The sequence below is a fragment of the Trichechus manatus genome, unplaced genomic scaffold (assembly GCF_000243295.1).
Source record: "Trichechus manatus latirostris isolate Lorelei unplaced genomic scaffold, TriManLat1.0 scaffold00039, whole genome shotgun sequence".
NCBI lineage: Eukaryota > Metazoa > Chordata > Mammalia > Sirenia > Trichechidae > Trichechus > Trichechus manatus.
Window position 1 is genome coordinate 5,928,312 of NW_004443975.1, and position 10,710 is coordinate 5,939,021.

Sequence of the window (10,710 nt, forward strand, 5' to 3'; positions counted from 1 at the left end):
TTTGGTGTCTAACCATGGCTTCTTGTTTTTTGGTTTATTTGTTTGCTTTTTACAGTTTTATGAGGATATAATTTATATACCACAAAATTTAGTCATTTAAAGTATACAACTCAATGGTTTTTAATATATTTAACCAAGCCTTCTTTATATTAACGATGTTATTGTTTCCAAACAAGTTGAAATGTGTAAATTTTAAACAAGATGACTGATGAAAGGTTCTTGGAATCAGTGGCAACATCTGTAAAAATCTTAGCAAGAACTATTTTGAAGTCTTAGAAGACTAATACTGTAATTACAGATGGTGACTTTAGAAAGGTTCAATAAAACTTCGCCTAAAACCACCCTCTGATTAACCCAAGCCCCTAAAACCTTGTAAGTACTCTTCCCTAATTCCCCCCTTTTGAGATACTACTAAAACTTTGTCAAGGCAAGTTTAATAACCATAGTTTTATATGTCAACAGGCTCCCTTAGTAGTTTTAGAATGGGAATTTTACACATCTTATATTAGTTGGTTACGTTACATAAGCTAAATTTTTATTGGGTGATTTAACACTATTCTCTGAATCAGTATTTGTCTCAGTGTCACAGAACTAGGTAGCAACAACATCCCTAAAACAGCATCAGCATATTGTGCAACAAAAAATATCTACCAGAATGTTCAGAGCAATATCATTTGTAATAGGCCAATACTGGAAATAACCCAAATTTCTATCAATGGTACAACAGATAAATAAATTATAGTATATTCACACAATGGAATACTATACCAAAATGAAAAAGAATAAATATTGCTTCATGTAACAGCTCACAGACATAATGTTGGGTGGAAGCCAGATACAGAGGAGTATATAATGTATCATTTTATATAAAGTTCAAAACAGACAAACCTAATCTATGGCAACAGAAGAACAGTGGCTACCTTTGGTGAAACGGGGATGGGTAGTGTCATGGATTGAATTCTATCCCCCCAAAATATGTGTCCACTTGGTTAGGCCATGATTCCCAGTATTGTGTGGTTGTCCTCCATTTTGTGATTGCAATTTTATGTTAAAGAGGATTAGGGTAGGATTGTAACACCCTTACTAAGGTCTCACTCCTGATCCCCTGGGGTGTGGCCTGCACCACCTTTTATCTTGCAAGAGATAAAAGGAAAGGGAAGCAAGCAGAAAGTAGGGACCTCATACCACCAAGAAAGAAGCACTGGGAGCAGAGCGTGTCCTTTGGACCCGGGGTTCCTGAGCAGAGAAGCTCGTAGTTCAAGCGAAGATTTACGAGAAGGACCTTCCTCCAGAGCCAACAGAAAGAGAAAGCCTTCCACTGGAGGTGACACCTTGAATTTGGACTTCTAGCCTACTAGACTGTGAGAACATAAATTTCTCTTTCTTAAAGCCATCCACTTGTGGCATTTTTGTTATAGCAGTACTAGATGACTAAGACAGGTAGTAACTAGGAAAAGTCATCAGAGTGGCTTTCTGGGGCACTAGGAAGGTGCTAGATTTAAGGTAGATGGTGATTGCACAGGTAAAATATGTGTGCACTTTTGTGTACACTGCTGTACTATGTTTTACTTAAAAAATTTTTTCTCTTGCCTAACCCATGGATTCTACACCTTGGTCAGTAAATAGCTATCATATGCTATAGGGGTTAGTTTATTATCGTGTTCCCATTTTGGTGCTCAGCCAGTAGTTTTTCTTATCCATTTTTGAGGGGCCAGAATAGTTATTTCTTAGGAGCTGTTTCTTTGAACCTTAAGTCCGTACATCAGTTATAACAAGACTGAGAACCTAGAGTACGCCATTTCTTTTGAACAAAAAAAAAGCATTTGCACTTAAATATTTGTTTTGTTTTCTATATTCAAAGAAGTTACAAAGGCAAAGGGCAAACCACAATAAATGGTTCATGGAAAACAAGTAAACCATACTTTTCAGAAATTTAATTTTGTACCCTGTCATACAGCTGATGTGCTCTTAAGAGTCTCCTAGGCCCCAGGAAGCTATTAGTGAAATGAGAATAATTAATTTCATAAGGCTTCACTGTGGCATGAAGCCTTAATATCTCCATGACTACTAGTTGTCTGTCTGAAATTACTTTAAATATCTCTTCCATTTTCTGCAGCCTAAACATTGAAAACAAACTTAAAAAGGTCAGCTTGGGAGAGGCAGGAAAGAGAAGAATCCCACTGCCACCAAGGAAGAACAGCCAGGAGCCAGCATGTCCTTTGGATTCCTGCACTGAGAAGCTCCCAGAAGCAGAGATGGAGCGATGGAGAGTGAGTTGTAACCCTGAAAGTGGCAGAGAAGCAGTAGTAGCAGGAGAGATCGGCAGCAGGAGACAGCTCGGTGGGCTTCCCAGCTCACGGAGAGAGAAAGTCAAGTGTCTTTGGGCAGAGGCCTAGAGCCAGGGAGAGGCATGTCTGCAAGCATGGCTGGGAAAAGGCTGTCCTGATGGCAGAACTGTATCCTTGAGTGTTCCTCAGCCTGAACTGTAACCTGTTACTTCACTAATAAACCTCATGATCGATCCGAAGAATGAAGGCCAGGGGAGTGCTGTCTCAGTGACAGCAGAGCTGGGGCGTTCAGGGAAGGCTTGAAGATACTTAATACCAACAACATATATCTGAAATGATTACCATCAAAACCAGAAAATAACAGTACTTCCCAGACCAAGAATGGAAAGACACAGACATCAATACAGAACTGAGATGTCTCCTGTACTACTGCCTGCAGTGCCAGGCACAGTGCCTCACATTCAGAAGGTACTTGGTAAGTGTTGGCTGAATGAAGAAAGTATACAAAAGGCCTATGACTCGCACAGCAAATTACTGAGTATTCTGAAGTCAAGGCTGCCAAAAAAGGAGATTATATTCAAGGTGTACAGAAGCTTTGTTTGTATTGATATCAGGTTACTGAGAAGCCACTCGATACACTGAGATGTCTGAGTACTTATTTCAGTTTCCTTAAAACCACCTCTTACAGTTCTGCTCTGTTACACTGGGTTGCTATTAGTCGAAAATCAACTTGACGGCACTTAATAACAACAATAACGGGGATATAAAAAGGAGAACAATGGGAATTCTGAGGCATATGAAGAAAGGATGAAAGGTGCAAACATAACTGATTTTTACTGGAGCAGCGTAAAAAATTTTTAATTAAAGGTCCCTTTTTTTAGAACTGTGTCTTTCAAATGTTTCTGATGGTGCACCCTTTTAGTAGAACATTTCTGGGAATGTGCTCAAATATACCGTATGTATATATATTTATTTATAAACTATTTACCACTGTGAGAAAATGTTTCCCTGAATGATATGAGGACTTTTATCAACTTAGACTATGCGTTTGCCAGTAAAAAGTTCCTAAATATTCATCATTAAATTTAGAGAAGTTCTGCGAAGTACAAGATTGACTTCCGACACTAAAAAAAAAAAAAAAGAATACGAAAAAGACAAAAATAAAAAATGTGTAGCTGCTCGTATTCATGTAGTGGAAAATATTTTTAAATGTCTTGCTAACTGGGATGACCATATCCTATCATTAGCTAATATTTCAAAAACAATATACACACTTAGTGAGGGGCTTACTGTTAATAGCCAAGATTAAATAGGATTTCAAACACTCTTCTTTAAAATTTGGCATTTTTTCAAAAAAGAGGCCTGCATAAGTGGAAAAACATACCTTGCTCATGGATAGGTAGACTCAACATTGTGAAAATGTCAATTCTACCCAAAGCGATCTACAGATACAATGCAATCTCAATCCAAATTCCACCAGCAATTTTTAATGAGATGGAGAAACAAATCGCCAACTTCATATGGAAAGGGAAGAGGCCTTGAAAAAGTAAAGCATTACTCAAGAAGAAGAACAAAGTGGGAAGCATCACACTACCTGATTTTAGAACCTATTATATCCCCATGGTAGTCAAAACAGCCTGGTACTGGTACAACAACAAATACATAGACCAATGGAACAGAATTGGGAATCCAGACATAAATTCATCTACCTATGAGCAGCTGATATTTGACAAAGGCCCAAAGTTGGTTAATTGGGGAAAAGACAGTCTCTTTAACAAATGGTGCTGGCATAACTTGATATCCATATGTAAAAAACCGAAAACAAGACCCATGCCTCACACCATGCACAAAAACTAACTCAAAATGGATCAAAGACTTAAATATATAATTGAAAACGATAAAGATCATGGAAGAAAAAATAGGGACAACACTAGGAGCCCTAATACGTGGCATAAACACAACATGAACCATAAGCAACAATACACAAGCACCAGAAGAGAGACTAGATAAATGGGAGCTCCTAAAAATCAAACACTTATGCTCATCAAAAGACTTCAACAAAAGAGTCAAAAGACAACCTACAGACTGGGAAAAAATTTTTGGTTATGACAAATCCGATCAGCATCTAATCTTTAATATCTACAAGATACTGCAAAACCTCAACAACGAAAAGACAAATAACCCAATTTAAAAATGGGGAAAGGATATGAACAGGCACTTCACCAAAGAAGATATTCAGGTGGCTAACAGACACATGAAGAAATGCTCACAATCATTAGCCAATAGAGAAATACAGATCAAAACTACAATGATACCATGTCACCCCAACAAGGCTAGCATTAATCCAAAAAACACAAAATAATAAATGCTGGGGAGGTTGTGGAGAGACTGGAACACTTATACACTGTTGGTGGGAATATAAAATGGTACACCCACTTTGGAAATCGATTTGGCACTCCCTTAAAAAGCTAGAAATAGAAGTACCATATGATCCAGCTATCCCGCTCCCTGGAATACATCCTAGAGAAATAAGAGCTGTCACACAGATATATGCATACCCATGTTCATGGCAACACTGTTCACAATAGCAAAAAGATGGAAACAATCTAGGTGCCCATCAACGGAGGAATGGATAAACAAATTATGGTATATCCACACAATGGAATACTATGCAAGGATAACGGACAATGATGAAGCCGTGAAACATCTTATAACTTGGAGGAAGCTGGCGGGCATTATGCTGACTGAATTTAGTCAGTCACAGAAGAACAAATATTGTATACGACCACTATTATAAGAACTCAAGAAAAGGTTAAAACACAGAAGAAAACATTCTTTGATGGTTACGAGGAAGGGGAGGGAAGGTGAGGGTTATTTACTAACTAGACAGTAGATAAGAATTATCTTAGGTGAAGGGAAGGACAGTACGCACTACAGGGGAAGTCAGCACAACTGGACTAAACCAAAGCTAAGAAGTTTCCTGAATACAATCAATTCCTGAATGACCATGCTTTCAGGGGACATCTAAGTCAATTGGCATAACAAAGCTTATTAAGAAAATGTTTTGCATCCTACTTCGGTGAGTGGCATCTGGGGTCTTAAAACCTTGCAAGCGGCCATCTAAGATGCATCAATTGGCCCCAACCACCTGGAGTAAAGGAGAATGAAGAACACCAAAGACACAAGAAAAGTAGTAGCCCAAGAGACAGAAAGGGTCACATAAACCAGAGACTTCATCAGCCTGAGACCAGGAGAACTAGATGGTGCCCGGCTACCACCAGTGACCGCCCTGACAGAGAGTCTCAGATGGAGCAGGAGAAAGGTGGGGTGCAGAATTCAAAGTCTAGTAAGAAGATCAAACTTAATGGTCTGAGACTGGAGAAGCCCTGGAAACCAAGGCCCCTGGATTCTCTATCAGCCCAGAACTAAAACAATTTCCGAGGCCAACTCTTCAGACAGGGATTGGATTGGACTGTGGGACATAAAGTGATACTCGTGAGGAGTGTGCCTCTTACCTCAAGTAGATACAAGAGACTAAAGGGAAGCTTCTCTCCAGAGGTGAGATGGGAAAGCAGAGAGGGTTAGAAGCTGGTTGAATGGACATGGGGAATCAGGGGTGGAAAGGAGGAGTGTGCTGTCACAGTATGAGGAGAGCAATTAGAGTGACATAACAATGTATGTATAAATTTTTGTATGGGAAAAAATAAATAAAATTTTGCATTTTTTGACTAAAAAAAAAAGGTCAGCTTGGGGATTCAGTTTAATTTTTAAAATGAAAGATAATTGCGCACCTTCAATAGTTAAGTTTTTATCAACACTGTTAATGTTAAAATGTACTCAGTGTGATGAAGTAACCCTTTCATTATTACACATAATATAATTACATGTTTTATCAATACACGTAATAACCATTTTGCTTGCTTTCTCACCTCCTTCAGGTCTTTGCTCGAATATCACCTTCTCAATGAAGCCTTCTCTGGCCACTATCTAAAATTGTAGGTCACCATTCCCCTCCCCCGATTGCCAGACACTATCTGGGGCTCCTTTCTCTGCTTTATTTTTTTCTCCTCAGAACTCAACATCATATGCCATGCTGTATTTATTATGTATTTATCTCATTCATTGTATGTTTTCCCTACTAGACTGTAAGCTCCACAAAGGCAGAGAATTATACTTGTCTTTTCCACTGCTGAGTGCCCAGCAACAGAGCAGGCATTCAATATACAGTTGTGAATAAAGGACAGACACCCAACAAACCGGGATTTCAAAGGTTTAAAATATTTTAAATCATCTCAACCTTTTCTCAGTCCTCTTTCCCTCATTAAGCATCTCTTGCATTACAAATTTAGTTAAGAGATTCTGTAGGACAGGGCCCAAGGATAATGTTATAGATAGGGCCTTGCATAGTTGCTTAAGCACTATAATGTAAAGAATTGGCTAGCTACTTTCTTATTTTTAAATTTCTTGCAAAGACAATTAACTATTTAAAGCAAAAATACTAACAATGTATTAGAGGGTTTATAATATAATGTAGCAGTGAAATGTATGACAATAGTACAAAGGACAGGACAAGGTAAATGGAAGCACTTTGTAGTAAGAACCATATGTTATAGGTAAAATGTTGTATTATTTGAAGGTAGACCATGATAAGTTAAAGATGCATATTATAAACCCTAGAGCAACTACTAACATTGATAAAGCAAGAGGTATAGCTAATAAGCTAATATTAGAGACAATATTGACAAAAATTATTTAATCTAAAAGAAAGAAGGAAAAAAAAAGCAAAGAACAGATGGAACAAACAGAAAACAAAGAGCAGATATAAACCCAACCATACTGTTGTAACTATACTAAACAGTCTAAACACTCCAATTAAATGGGAAATTGTCAGACTGGATAAAAAGCAAGACCCAACTATATTCTGTCTACAGGAAATGCACTATATAAAGCTATAGGTTAAAGCTTATTAGAGGATGGAAAACGATACATCACGCAAAAACTAAAAAAGCTCTAGGAGCTACACTAATATCGAAGTAGATGGCAGGATTAGGAATACTACAAGGAATATAAAGAGGGACATTTCATAGTGATAAAAAGACTAACTCATCAAAACATAATAATTTTAAATATGCACACACCTAACAGAGCATCAAAGCACATAAGACAAAAACTGACAGACTTGAAAAAAGAAAAAGATAAGGCTATTAAAAAAAAAAAAGAAAAATCTAAACACCCCTATACCTATTAAAGAAATGGAATTCACAACCAAAAAACATTCCTACAAAGATTCTATCAAACATTTAATGAAAAAATAATACCAATCCTATACATACTCTTCCATAAAATAGAAAAACACTTCCAGACAAGACACTACAACTAAAGAAAACTGCAGACCAATACCTTAGGGTAAAAAGAGTAATACATCTCGACCAAGTAGGGTAGGGCACCTGAGTTAGGTCCTGAGTGTATACATGAATAAAACCGACAAAATTCTTTCCCTTAAAGACACAACCTTGTCTGAGTCCCCTCCCGCTCCTTTTTAATGCCTGGAATTGATTGTATTAAAGGTAATGCAATGACTTTTTAATAATATACATTTTAAAGAATATATATTACTACATATATTACTGTTAACATCTAAATTTTAGTCTGAGCTTATCCTCTCTGGGCTCAGTTCTCTTCCATCAGAAATACGTTTCTTTAAGGACATGCATTTCTGGAGAAGGAAAATTCTTTAATAATGTAACAAAATTAATTCACAATTGTTATGGTTTAGACAACATTACTTTCCTGTTACTCAGCTGGTCCTATGACCCCTTTGCATGACTTCTTTCTGTGTTTTCTGTAGTCTAAAGTAGTCAAGTAACCTGCTTAACCACTGTGCTGTACCCAAAAATGCAAACTGTCAAGTGACAGACCCAAAGTGTTTGTAATGAAGAAGGGTAGAGAACCTAGCCTGGAACCCAATTATATCTTTATGTCATATGTCACTATACTTTTTCTAACAGACTGATATCATCAGCATATATTTATATTTACATATAGTCACACTAAATATCTGACATTGTACATTGAGATTACGTTACTCAAAGGGTAGGAACTAGGTATTATCCTTATTTTGCAATCCTAAATTGCAGAACTCTGATTAAAGTATCAAATTTCACACAGCAGACAGAAGACTATTAGAAAGTTCTGAAGATAAGACGTAGGTTTCCTCATCTAACAATTTAGTGCCTTACTTTTTTCAGAAGACAGGGACAATGAATACCAAAAGATGATACATAAAAACGATGAGGGGCAAAGAAGTTAAAGATGGCTCATGGTTACAGAGTTAAATACGTATAAGGTTAAAGAGTAATGCACATAAGTGGACAAAAATACTACAAAAGTACTTCACACCAATATACTATTTTTCATTGTATATCTAGGAGACTATCAGTAAGAATAATTAAATATTAATAACACTATATTGCTTCCTATATTACAGCACTGTAGTAGTAATATATCAAAGTTCTAAGATAAACTAGTAACCAAAAAAAACATTTTAAGCTATTTAGGTGTCAGGCTGAGAGAATGTTTTTTTTAAAAATCAGATGCTTAAAATTGGAAACAAAAGTGACAGAGATTTACAACCTTCTTCCTCAGGAGAAACAAAATAAAACCCTTTTATCCTTAATGAAACTGCATGTTATTATTTGGGATTGTAAAGCTTCTTTGTTTTTTTTGTCTTGGTTATGCATCTACGCTATTAATTACTCTGAAAATTGATGGTAGTTTTGCTAAAAAAAAAAAAAAAAGAAAAGAAAATAACTATACCAAGTACTGGAGCCCTGATGGCAGAGTGGTTAAGAGTTTGGCTGCTAACCAAAAGGTTAGCAGTTCAAATCTACCAGCCACTCCTTGGAAACTCTACGGGGCAGTTCTACTCTGTCCTACAGGGTTGCTATGAGTTGGAACCAACACAACGGCACTGAACGACATCAACATACCAAGCACCGTGAGGTCTCCACGGAAAAGGTTCCGTATAATTACAATTATTACCAATGATTTACTTTTTCATAGTTTAAATACAGTCAGGTGACTTTGAAAGCATTCCCCTTGAGAATGGGAACCAGACAAGGATGCCCTTCGTCACCACTCTTATTCAACATTGTGTTGGAGGTCCTAGCCAGAGCAATTAGGCTAGAAAAAGAAATAAAGGGCATCCAAATAGGTAGGGAAGAAGTCAAAGTATCTCTATTTGCAGATGATATGATTTTATACACAGAAAACCCCAAAGAATCCACAAGAAAACTACTGGAACTAATAGAAGATTTCAGCAAAGTTTCAGGACACAAGATAAACATATAAAAATCAATTAGATTCCTTTACACCAACAAAGAAAACCTTGAAGAGGAAATCACCAAATCAATACCATTTACAATAGCCTCCAAGAAGATAAAATACTCAGGAATAAATCTAACCAAAGATGTAAAAGATCTATACAGAGAAAACTACAAGACACTACTGCAAGAGACTAAAAGAGACCTGCATAAGTGGAAAAATATACCTTGCTCATGGATAGGTAGACTCAACATTGTGAAAATGTCAATTCTACCCAAAGCAATCTACAGACACAATGCAATCCTGATCCAAATTCCACCAGCATTTTTTACTGAGATGGAGAAACAAATCACCAACTTCATATTGAAAGTGAAGAGGCCCTGAATAAATAAAGCATTACTCAAGAAGAACAAAGTGGGAGGCCTTACACTACCTGATTTTAGGACCTATTATACTGCCATGGTAGTCAAAACAGCTTGGTACTGGTTCAACAACAGATACATAAACCAATGGAACAGAGTTGAGAATCCAGATATAAGCTCATCCACCTATGAGCAGCTAATATTTGACAAAGGCCCAAAGTCCATTAATTGGGGAAAAGACAGTCTCTTTAAAAAATGGTGCTGGCATAACTGGATATCCATATGCCAAAAACTGAAATAAGACCCATACCTCATACCCTGTACAAAAACTAACTCAAAATGGATCAAAGACTTAAATATAAAATCGAAAACGATAAAGATCAGGAAGAAAGAATAGGGACAATGCTAGGAGCCCTAATACATGGCATAAACATAATATGAACCGTAAGTAACAATGCACAAGCACCAGAAGAGACTCGATAAATGGGAGCTCCTAAAAATCAAACACTTATGCTCATCAAAAGACTTCACCAAAAGAGTAAAAAGACAATCTACAGACTGGGAAAAAATTTTTGGCTACAACAAATCCGATCTGTGTTTAATTTCTAAAATCTACAAGATACTGCAAAACTTCAACAACAAAAAGACAAATAACCCAATTAAAAAATGGGCAAAGGGCCTAAAACTATAAAGTTCACAGAAGAAAAACTAGGACCAACACTACAGGCCTTAATACA

The 10,710-nt window shown here is 36.8% G+C and overlaps 1 protein-coding gene across 3 annotated transcripts in view; it reads right to left on the bottom strand.

The window, feature by feature from the left end:
- Nucleotides 1-10,710, bottom strand: part of ADSS2 (adenylosuccinate synthase 2) — a 47,309-nt gene that overhangs the window by 18,511 nt on the left and 18,088 nt on the right. The window lies entirely within an intron of this gene.